The 12,697-nt window shown below is 38.4% G+C and overlaps 1 protein-coding gene and 1 long non-coding RNA gene across 2 annotated transcripts in view; one reads left to right on the plus strand and one right to left on the minus strand.

The window, feature by feature from the left end:
- Positions 1–3,048: 3,048 nt before the first annotated feature.
- LOC123769934 (uncharacterized) lies at positions 3,049–6,610 on the minus strand. The gene is made up of 2 exons (XR_011222079.1): positions 5,939–6,610; positions 3,049–3,865 (listed from the first exon to the last, which is right to left on the minus strand). It is a non-coding gene; the product is annotated as an uncharacterized lncRNA (long non-coding RNA).
- Positions 6,611–9,687: 3,077 nt separating this feature from the next.
- Positions 9,688–12,697, plus strand: part of LOC123769929 (cytochrome b5 reductase 4) — a 32,667-nt gene continuing 29,657 nt past the window's right edge. Inside the window, exon 1 of the mRNA XM_045761390.2 lies at positions 9,688–10,359. The gene's annotated coding sequence lies outside the window, so the exon portion shown is untranslated. The remainder of the gene's footprint in view (positions 10,360–12,697) is intronic.

The raw sequence follows: 12,697 nt of genomic DNA on the forward strand, positions 1-12,697 counted from the left end.
CATTATATGTACCTAAACCAAACAACTTTACCATTGTAATCATTGCTATCATCTTATATCATGGTTGTTATATTGTACTCATATTTTACTACATTATACCTCTTATTAGTCCTCAAATTATGCTACAATGTACCTGTTGATAACCCTCAAATTTTACTTCAAATGTACCGACTAATCTTTGTCAAATTTTCTTACTATGTACCTGTTAACATTTCTCAATTTTGCTACAAATTACCTACTTAAAATTATCTGGTGGATTAAAGACCTGCCCAAAACGATATGCGTGTTAGTGGCTTTACAAGAATGCAAAAACATCAATGCTATGTAATCTCATAAACCCAATGTACCTTCTTGTATATATATAAATACATAAATAAATTTCCTATCGAACAGGCTAATATGCGAGACCTATAATACTGGTAATATTACCACATAAATCTCTTGATATTTACATAATGTCCCGTATTCCTTCTAGATATGACAATATATTTGTGTTGCCTATTAAATTAGGTCCGCTTATATTTTGCTAAGTGCCTAGGATTATTTAATATATATAATGTTAATATTTTTTTGAATTTATAGTTGATTAAATGTAGATTAAACTTTTAATCCCATTGTTGCCTCTCAAATAGAGAGAGACAATCCAAAAACTTTACAACACTCTGTTAAGTATTGTATCCTGAGATATGCAATGATTAAAGGTCAAGTAAGTGGCATTGAAAATGATAAAATTAAAATGAAAAATTACGGTTCATTATGTAATATTTATAAATATTTCAAATAAAATTTATTTATGTAACACCGTCATTTTTAGATTTAAATATTTAATTACATTGTATAAGAGCTTTTTCTTAACATTAAGTAAAAAATTACATATATACATGTGCTGTTTTGAAAAAAATCTAAGTTATTAATAACATTTGTCTATTTCTTTTATTTTATTTTAAGGCTAACTAAAGGAAAAGAACGTATGCATCATCATATAATTAGTTTATATATATATTATATATATATATATATTACTCATAAAACAGAGGAAAGTGTCCTGAAAGATATTATTGATAGGAACGTTATCCCCACAGACACAAAACAGAAGATACAACTAACAACTTACTACAAAAACAAGAAAACAGCCAACCTGCTTATGAAGAACTCTCCAGACATCAAACAGAACGCCTTAAAAGAGACCAACGTCGTCTAGGCCTTCACATGCCCACTTGAGGACTGTCAGCCCTAAAGCTCTCAGTATATAGACAACAACGTCTCTATCTCTCTCTAAGCGAGTAACAATACACAAGCAACAGGGCTCCATCAAGGAACATATAATCTCGATCCTCACACAACCAGACCATAACCAGATAAATCTTAACAAGCAACACTGAACTAATCGACAGGAATAACGACAACAGAAGCTACTGAGATTGGTGCATCACCAGAGCGGGATTGAGGTGCACCACTGTGGTTGGACAACAGGAGAGACGTGGCACCACTGTGGTTGGACAACAGGAGAGACGTGACACCACTGTAGGTGGACAACGGGGGACGTGGCACCACTGTCAGTGGACAACGGGAGTGGGGAAGACAACGCGTGAGAAAGTTACCCTAGAGGGCGGAGAAATTACCCTGGGGGCCGGGGAAGTTTCCCTAGTGGGCGGGGAAGTTACCCGGTGAAAATGGAAGTAGGTCTACTGGCAATGAGCAAGGAAAATATGCTTGTGGTGGAGGTTGTGAATTACTCCATTCAGAGCTGCAAATGTCGTAGGTAAGACAACGCTCTTATAACGGGGCTCAATAGCTGCATGGCATTCCCACAATTATGAGTGCAAGCACTCACAAACACAACTGTAAGTGAGCGAACTTGGAAACATAGGAGAGCGCGCGCACTAACACAGCGGAGTGGCGCGCTGCCTTTGAATTGAATAAGTGAGAATAACAAGGTTAGGTGCTTGAGAATAACTCCATACATAGTTGCAAGTAGATGTGATGAAGGCCTTACGGGCTATTCATGCCCGTGCCACCTTTTGGGTGGCTTAATCTTCATCAATCTGATGAAGGCGGAAGAGGTGTTCAACGACGCCGAAGGTGGGAACATAAGGCGTTTAGCGACGAAAGGAGTAAGAGGGGAGCACAGGAGTCGATGTGTGCTGATGCATGCACACAATTCGGTCAGCATGCACAGGAAAGCACGGACTGAAGTGCACATTCACACAGGCATTCACATATACACAAGTACACCCGCACACAGACACACACAGGCGCGCCTGCACATAATATATACCAGCAGTACTTGCTAAACCTGCGCAGCACCACGTGACGTTGTTATTGTAAACAAAGGTAATATTTACATGGCCCAGCAACCATGTTGATAACGCCAGGTGATGGAGACCCCCCTCACCACCTCCAGCATCTCCCACACCATCGTCCCGCCCCCACACTATAATACCCACCACCCGCTTGGCTCCAACTACACCCCCACATAGTTTAGTTTAGTTCATTTCTGCGGTTGGAAGAAAACGCTCACTGAGTGGGGGACTTGTTTATTCCCCTCACCCCGAACCCATCCTGTGGGCGGTAGCGTGAAAGATTGCAGAATTTTACAGAGGGTCTCAGTAGCACAGTTAAATAAGTTCGTTCTCGATTCACAATCTGGAATCCTGGGTTGGAGCTCTGGGTCAAAAATGGTTGGGCACGTTACCTCTCACCTAATGTTTCTGTTCATACCAATGTCTTATCTGTCTTCAGTATTTCTAGATAATATGTTTAATCACTGAAGCGCTCGATTATTTTTGTTTTATTTTTCCTAAATCATATTTTTTCTCCTAAAGCATAATAAAATTAAGAGTTTTTGTGATTATTCTTGCACACACACACACACACACACACACACACACACACACACACACACACACACACACACACACACACACACACACACACACACACACACTACACATTCTCACCACAAGATCAAACATACGTTACACAAACACAATAATAGTATAGTAAACATTGTGTAATTTGATTTTGTTGCAAAATGAAACACTTGAATGAGCGTTACATTTACTATTCAAAGGAATACAGTAATATACCAGTACACACTTTATGTAAAATAGAATCCAATGGCTTCCTCCTCCAGAGTTTCTGGGTTTGTGTACTGTGTTGTGGGTTTATGTACTGTGTTTACCGGTTTGTGTACTGAAAGTGCTTGAGGGTTTGTGTACTGATGGTGTATGTGGGTTTGTGTATTGAGCGTGTTTGTGGGGTTGTGTATTGAGCGTGTATGTGGGTTTGTGTATTGAGCGTGTTTGTGGGGTTGTGTATTGAGCGTGTTTGTGGGGTTGTGTATTGAGCGTGTTTGTGGGGTTGTGTATTGAGCGTGTTTGTGGGGTTGTGTATTGAGCGTGTTTGTGGGGTTGTGAACTGAGGAGTGTCTGTGGGGTTTACCAACCTCTCACTGAACTTTTGCTGCACACTGATGAACATATATGCTCCAGAAGCACTGATTAACATATATGCTTCAGAAACACTGATGAACATATATGCTTCAGAAACACTGATGAACATATATGCTTCAGAAACAATCTCTCTCTTATGTATATAACAGACAAAGAAATTATATATCTCCAATTACAAGAATATACTGAAATGATACATGTAGAGTCCAATATAACCACTACGGAAAGATCAGAGGGCTTAAAGGACACATATTGAGATGGGAGAACTTGCGTGCGACCTCAAAGACTTGCGAGGGGCAGCCAGTAGTTATGTGAGAAGGTGGACAAGGACACAGGTATCCCTGAAGCTGCTCCTCGCTCATCTTAACCAGCTCCGGGATACGTGGCAGCCAACCCAGGTGGTGAACAGTCTGCAGTGAGAAGGAATATATGTCTTATATGGCCGCACAGGTAACTATGATAATGAGAGGAAGGTTCTGAGCACTATAGAGAGAGAGAGAGAGAGAGAGAGAGAGAGAGAGAGAGAGAGAGAGAGAGAGAGAGAGAGAGAGAGAGAGAGAGAGAGAGAGAGAGAGAGAGAGAGAGAGAGAGAGAGAGACCCCCATATGAAGATTTTATCACACAGTTGGCTCCTGATTAATCCTGTTCCCTATTGTATATTTACTTAGCATCACACTGTAGTTATTTATCATGGTTCAAGTTCAAGTTCAAGTATGTTTATTGAGATAAGCAATAAATACATCTCAAAGGGATAGAGTAGCTTAGGCTATTTCTACCCCCCCCCCTGTTTATCATGGTTAATAAATAAAATAGCTCACCAGAGAGGAGTTTCTATTCAGGCTTCAGATGAGCTGATGCAGGTTAACAGCTCTTACCCTACAAAAGCTCATTACGAAGTTTACCACAGTTCCTAATGAACACTAGTTTTAGTTTAAACAAATAAAGTAAACGAACAAACTTTTTTTTTTAATTTTCAGGCAGGTGGGAAGCGGGGGAAGGAGGTTGGAGGGGGGGGGGGGGTGCTCGATATTGTTTATGGAATTGTGAAACGAGTGTGCTTGTGGGTTTGTGTAAATTAGGATATTAGGCTACTTGCGGGATTGTGCTTATGGGTTTGTGGAAATGTGTAGTTAACTATAAGTATACAAACCGTATAAGCCATGTAAACCGTGTAAACTTAATTATTAAACCGTGTGAGAAATGCAGTTAACACCCCGGCTACACAACCTCGATTACCACCCCTAAACGACCATCAACGCCATCTAACGATCACCATATTTCCCACAAAACCACCACCAAGACCATAACTACCACCAACGCCATGCAATCATAACAACCAGACGGCCATTGAAAGTACTAACAGCAGAGCCACTACAATAACAATGAACCACTGTCACCCCAGCAGTCACTATCTCACAACCATTACGTCGTCTGCAAAACCTGAACAGAATTTGTGTTGCTGCTGGAATTGTGTACTGGCATCCTGGACATAACTGATGTTTTTGTCCGAAACGCTGTGCGTATTAGTATTTGTATGTGTTAGTATTTAGTATTTTAATATTAGTATTTTAATAAGTAATATTAGGCTTTAGTATTGTATATACTTTATCTATAAATCCAACATTATGTTTGTAACTCATCTATGTATGTACTTTTACCTGAATAAACATTTGATTTGATTTGATGTGCACTGGAAGTGTGGGATGTTATCCTGGACATAACTAAAAGGTCCCCAGTCTTTGGAACTCACTCCCTGATGAATTACAAATGGTACAACCCATCCCCTGTTCAAAAGTAAAACCAAAAAGTACCTATTTTCATCCTCATAGTTTCCTACATTGTGCTTCAAACTCACACTGTATTTTGTACTACCAACTTCCCCAATATTAGAACTTAAGACATATATCCTTACCAGTGTAATCATCTCTGGTAACTTACATTGTAGTTATTTGTTGATACAATACAACCTTGCTACAATGTACCTTTTCATCTTGCCTGATATGTTAGATTAAGGGCCTACCCGAAACGCTATGCGTGTTAGCGGCTTTGCATGAATGTTAAAATACGTCTTAATTATCACCAACCCACTGAATCTTCTTGGTAATTATTATTATTATTATTATTATTATTATACCTGATGTGTACTGGAAGTGTGGGCTGGCATCCTGGACATAACTGAGGTGTACTGGAAGTGTGGGCTGGCATCCTGGACATAACTGAGGTGTACTGGAAGTGTGGGCTGGCATCCTGGACATAACTGAGGTGTACTGGAAGTGTGGGCTGGCATCCTGGACATAACTGAGGTGTACTGGAAGTGTGGGCTGGCATCCTGGACATAACTGAGGTGTACTGGAAGCGTGGGCTGGCATCCTAGACAGAAATGAAAGGTCTGTACTGGGTCATTTCTCCGGTTTGTGGTAATGTGATGGGTATTAGAGATCTAGCTACAGACGGGTCCGCAGTAAGTATTAATCATTACTTACAATAGTGCAGGTGAAGGAGAGAGTGTAGGTGACAGTGGAGCACTTCTGTGCAGGGGCGGCTGACGCCGTACTGAAGAGCCATGCCATAACCAGCGCTGCCATGATTTTCATCTTGGTTTGTCGTTGATGGTCGTCCTGATAGTGATGTTAGTGATTCTGGTGTTGGTCGGTATGATGAAGGGGAAACTGTTGACGATGAAGTTGTTGGAGACTGCGGGGGCCGAGGTCTCCGGGAGGTGCGGTCGAATATTAGCAGGTAGGAGCTGGAGGACCAATAACCGAGGCGTGCCTTCGTCAACTGAGCCAGCCATGGAGGCCACTCACCTAGCTAGGCTACTCGCAAGGCCATCCAGCCAGAATCTCCAGCTGACAGTGTCAGCAATTTATTATTTTCTTACATCTTCCCTTGGTCCACTTGCCCGCGAAAATTAAAAAACCCGACTCGCTTGTTAGTTCTCTCTCTTGTATAATTAATTCTGCAAGTTTTTTAACATATACTTAATATCGTGATGATTACCGATAACGGCCGTTGATGGGACAAATAGTTTCGTAGTGTTAGCTTAACGCTTCTCTACTCTGGAAGGTATTAAGACTGTACAACTGTTTACTGTACTGACACAGCAGAAAGTATACTTTAGCCTTGAAATAATATATGATCTAGTTTATATACATCGAGAAGAAGGTTATATCTTATATTTTACTTATGTGAAATAATTTATATTTATTACACATTTATTTATGTGAAATAATTTATATTTATTACATATTTATTTATGTTATTTTGGCTTTGGCCTGAGTTCGTATCCTGGCCGGGAAGGATTGACTAGGCGCCAATCCTTAACTGTAGCCTCTGTTCACCCAGCAGTGAATGGATACCTGGTTGTTAATTTAAACGATTTTGGTAGGTCGTATTCCGAGGGAAATTAGGATTGAGCACCTGCCCAAACGCTATGCCTGCTAGTGGCTTTACAAGATGGCAAGAACTCTTGTATATATAAATAAAAAAAATAAAAAGAAGGTATAGAACAGGTATGCAAAAGAAGTGTGTAGAATGTTTAAGACGGCGAAGAACACATATGTAAAGCAGGTGTGGAGAGTAGTATGTTCAAAATGTATTTAACAAATATATATACCAGGTGATTAGTCCAGGTATATGAAGCAGGAATAGACCAGGTGTAAAGAATTGATAATATGAACATGTGTGCAGAGCAGATGAGTAAAGCAGATGCATTGAGACGGTATATAAAGTAAATGTAGAATAAAACAGGGTATTGCACAAATCTATATAGCTGGTGACAGAACAGATATATATATATATATATATATATTATATATATATATATAGCAGGGGTGTCAAACAAGAGAGTATAGCAGGGGTGTAGAATAGATGTATATAGCAGGGTATATAAATGTATAAAGTATGGGTGTAGAACAGGTGTGTAAAGCAGGATGAATAACAGGTGTGTAAATATTAGGGGTGGAGAACAGATGTATAGAGCTGGGATGTAGAGATAGTGTGTTCACCTTGGTTACCTTGAGCACATCAAGAGATTCAGACCTTTATCCAAGAATGTCAACAATAATCTTTGCTGAACTGAGCGCCTTGACGTGGGAGAGGGGGGGGGGATGGGAGAGGATGGATGGGAGAGAGGGAGGTGGGAGAGGAGGGAGGGTAAATGAGGGGCTCTGGGGGATGGGGGGAGGAAAGTTATGGGGCAGTGCATGAGTGGGAGTGAACTTGAACAGAATATACATGATATAACGCGTTCCATTACTAATCCCAGAGAGAAAGAGCATTATAAAATTGCACTTAACAATAATAACGAATTGCCTATGCACAAGTAATCCTAAATAATTAACATTACTAATTACTCACATATGTGTCTAACATTACTTTACATGTGTAAATGATGAGACAAGCTACATGTATAAACATTGAAAGAGTTTCTGGCGTTTGGGGGGAGCGATACGTCCCCCCTCCCTCCCCTATAATCCGGAACAACTTTATTTTATGTTTCAATTCATATATGTTTGTCACCACTTCCTATAATTTGGATCTTTATACGCATGTATACACATTCATCATACATACTCTCTCAATGTTTCTGTATCCATGTTGCTTCCCTCATCATTTACAAGTGGGTAATTATAGGTAATCAGTAATGTTAATTATTTAGGGTTACTTGTGCATAAGCGATATGTATCCTTCGTTATTATTGTTAAGTGCACCATTTATAATTCTGGGATGAATTCTCTAACCTTGTATACTTTATGTACGTACTACTGTGTTCGGGTGCATGCGCCCTTACTTACGGAGAATTGGTATACAATACACACACAAATCACAATAACGTGATATAGGTATACAAGTCAGGTTACACAAGTACACTAGGTATACAAGTTAAGGTTACTTAACATGTATCTGCACATACACATCATAGGCTGCAACTTACTAGCAACCGCGAAGCTGAAAAAAATCCAGCAGCTTCAGTTGCAAAATTTCATGTAACTTGCTATTTAAAATTAATAAAGTTATATCGCCTAATGGTGTCACCGAATGCCCGAAAAATAATTATCATGCTAAAATTTGGAATGTAACTACATGACTTAAATTATTGTCATATGACAATTCAAAAAGTTATGTACAAACATTTATGAATAAGAAAATATTATGGTTGATAAGAACCAAATTAAAAATTTTAAAACCAAATATAAATACTTAAACTCTTTATGGTATTATTTAATAAATATTGCGAATAATGTCAATTTGTCTTTGTCTTAAAATTACATAATAAAAATACAATAAAATGAAATAAAATAAAATGAAATAATTTAGATTTAAACTAAATCATTTTCGCATTCACAATTATCCTTATTTCAAATTCAAAGTTTACCAGAGTTTACCTGAGGTCCTCACTCTCTCTAGTGGCCTTGGCAAGAACTGGAAGCCGGCGGGTTGTCAAAGTTTCCACATTTGTCCTAATTTTTTTATCGAGCTGGATTTTTATATTCATCAGTGTTTTGACAGTAACGACTTAGGCGGGTAGGGAGTTCCATGGGTTTATAACCTTATATAGTTGAAAAAAAACATCTGTTTTCTGTCCTGTATTGTAGCTTATTGAACTTGAACTCTCTTCACCTCTCAGTATTGACGTATATGAAAAAAAAAGTGGCTTCAACTCCAAGATGGAACCACACAATTCCAGTCATTCATTTGCATTTAGGACGAACCTTGCTTTCTTTGTTTTAACCATTTTAGTATGTTACCATTTATTCTATGCGCTTGTAATTTCCTTGGTTTGTCTCCATAAACTTTAAGACACCTGTAACGCTATGTGTGTTAGTGGCTTCAATTAGCCTAAATGAATTTAGGCTGATTGTTCAGTATAGTTTTCTGCTGAGCTCTTTCTGCCTTTTTTTGAGATAGGCAGGTGATATTTGCATATTTCCAATCAAGTGGGACTTTCCCTCGGTTTAAAATTAAGTTTTATGAATATGAATTTCAGTGGGAGCACGAGACAGGTCCTCAGCCAGTTACTTTACGATTTTGGACTGAATTCTATCCACAACTACGGGCTCACCATAGCCCGTGCTATTGGAACTTTTTGTTCCAGGTAGCGAATCTTAAACAACAACATCAACATTCTATCCACACCTGGGGCTTTAGATTGCGTTAATTTGTTAATGTTCTTCATGACTGATGCGTACGATATGGAAATATCCCTTGATTCATTCGTGCAAGGGAGAACGGGTCAAGGAGTGACATGTCTTTGTAATAGCGATCCTTAGGCCTGCATTTTGTAAACAAACAGACGATGTTCGGTCACTGCTCTCCACCTCCTGGAATAAGACTTGTGATTTGTGCATTTACCAAGAGAAAACCTTGATGCAAACTGCACGTACCATATAGAAAACTTGTGCTTTCATAAGAACATTTGAGAGCGAGTTTGGAAAATCCTTTATAGAGACTATGGATATTATCAATTCATAATTTTGCTGGTGAACTTCTTTCTTTACGGCTGTGAGGCTTTGCTGTAGGCCTCTTACAGACCCTCTGATCTTTTTGCAGCCTACAGTGGCTGCCTCTCACTGGTCCTCAGGCAGCTGCTTCTCTTAGACTACGAGCAATTATCGCTTGCAGACTGCCACCGACTGCCTCGTAGATCCCCTGGAAGGTGCTGCTTACAGATCATCAGCAGCCGCTTTCTCACAGATCCTCGGCATCTACTTCTCACAGATCTTCGGTAGCAGCTTCTCACAGCTCTTTGGTATCTGCTTCTCACAAACCCTTGGTAGCAGCTTCTCAAAGACCCAAACATCTGCCTCTAACAAACACTATCACTTTGGGATTAATTAGCAGCATTGCTGGAGGACTTCACAAGAAGATCTCTTTGCTTATCACAACTTCACGAGCCAGCTATGTAAGTACCCATCAGGAGACTAATGAGAAAGATCGCCTATGGAACCTGGAGACAGTACATATATTATTTGCTAACATCTTTCCAAGATAAAAAACTAACACATTATCTGTGCTTTATAGTAGATTGATGATAAAGCCGTTGAACAGTTTCAGTAGTCTGGTGCCAGTTTTTGTGAGTACTGATACACCATTTGAAAGCAGCCTCAAGGGCATTGCACTAATGTATTTTGATAATACAAAAGTATTAAATAACATGGTGTACCTAACTGGAGGTATGACAGTTTAGGCATCTATATAATTATATTTTTAATACTCTTGACTGGTAAGCTTGTCAAGTCACTGTACAAAAATGACAGCCAAATTGGTAATGCAAAGAAACTGTGAGAAAAGAAATATGCATTACACATGTATATATTGATACCAAAGTGATAATCCTAGGATTAAATGCCTTGATAACCTCAGTATTATACTGATAGAGAAATTGGGGGTTTTGTCATAAGGGAAATTGGTGGTGAGGAATCTGCCTCCTGTGCTCTACTAAATCAAATTCATGGGTTAAGGTGCCTATCTCTGGATGGTTGCTGGTCTCCAGACATTGGTACAATGCTGTACTAAGAAAACTTTGTGTAAAGTCACATTTAGTTGGACACTTCAGAAAGTTGTTTACATTCCTAGTAAAGGTCAAGTATTTTTTTTTTTTTTGCAACAGTCAAGATATGACTAATGAGCACTGTAAATTCAAAACCCACAGATATTTTGGCAAAAAACTGGCATCTAAAATTTTGGTGTGTACCAATATTTAAAAGCCAAGTTGTATATAAACAATTTCTCACATAGTTACATGGGTATAAACATGTAAATTGCATCTGTATCGTATTATTTATCATATCCATAGTATTGCAGAACAAAAACAATATATTTGGTCACCAGAATTAACCTGGCAACATTTTCTAGCTGATCCACAAGGTGACCTCATTTTTAATATATGTTGCCTGTGTTATATTATTTTCCGTATGAGGGTATGATCATGCTGGAACAATTTTTTAGGGATCCGGGCTTAAATCACAAAAGCCTGGATACTCAAACAGTTTGTATAGACAACATATAGGACATAATACATCAATGCCAGATGAGAATATTAAAAACCTCATAATCAAATTTACAGATAACATGAAGATATAAAAGGTTAGGTGGGAATTGAAAATAATATTGACACATTACGAAGGGATCTACGTGAACACCACAAATGGTCAGAAGACTGACAAATGCTTATTAATTTTGAAAAATATAAGACCTTGCTTGAGGACCATAACAATGCATGTCACAACTACCAAATAAACAACATTATCTAACAGTAGATTGATGAAGAAAAAAACTTGAATCAGAATCCATCATTTACTGAAAGTTGCACAACAAGTGGGAGCTGCAGTAAAAGAAAAGTTGTTTCCCATGATATATGGCACTGCACATGGAGCGAGTCATATGCTGGTCTTCAGACATGGCTGCAGATTCATTATTTGGGATGCATCAGAATACCAGCATCCATATACTGTACTCAAAAGGTTCTGTATTTTTATCACTAACATTATTTTTACACATACCTGGTTACACCATCCACACAAACACACATCAATAAACTATTAAAGGTACAGACATGCAACTAAATGGCTGCCAAAGCTGAAAAACAAAAGCTATGAAGTGAGGTTAGAGGCATTAAATATACCAAAGCTGGAAGAAAGAATAAAAATAGATGATATAATCATTATGTTCAAATTAGTAACAGGAATCAACAAAATAGACAAAAGAAGAATTTTTTCTTCAACTTGCAACTTCAAGAACAAAAGGACATAGGTTCATTCTAAGGAAACAAAGCTGCCCCCCAAAATTTAGAAAGTTCACTTTTGCAAACACAGTAGTAGATGGTTGGAACAAGCTAAGCGAGGTGGTGGAGGAGGCCAAAATTGTCAGTAGTTTCAGACTACAGACTACAAACTGTAGACTACAAACTATGTATTTGTATTTCCTTGTATAACATTTAAAATTTTACAGAATGCATACTGTTTCTCCCATAAGGTTCCTCACACTATTTTATCTGGTTAAATTGTGTAATAGCATCTGTAGGAACATAGACCTATCTGTTTGCAAATGTTGGATCTTACATAAACTAATATATTCTTGTATAAAAATGTAAATTTATTTTGGCTATATTATGACAATCACAGTACAGTAGATTTAAAAAAAAGTGTAAAAATTATAATAAAGTTCACTTTTTCAGGGTGGTATGTAGATGGTTGGAACAACTGAGAATGTGATGGATACCAAAACCATCAGTAGTTTCT

The sequence above is a fragment of the Procambarus clarkii genome, chromosome 45 (genome assembly GCF_040958095.1).
Source record: "Procambarus clarkii isolate CNS0578487 chromosome 45, FALCON_Pclarkii_2.0, whole genome shotgun sequence".
NCBI classification, from domain to species: Eukaryota; Metazoa; Arthropoda; class Malacostraca; order Decapoda; family Cambaridae; genus Procambarus; species Procambarus clarkii.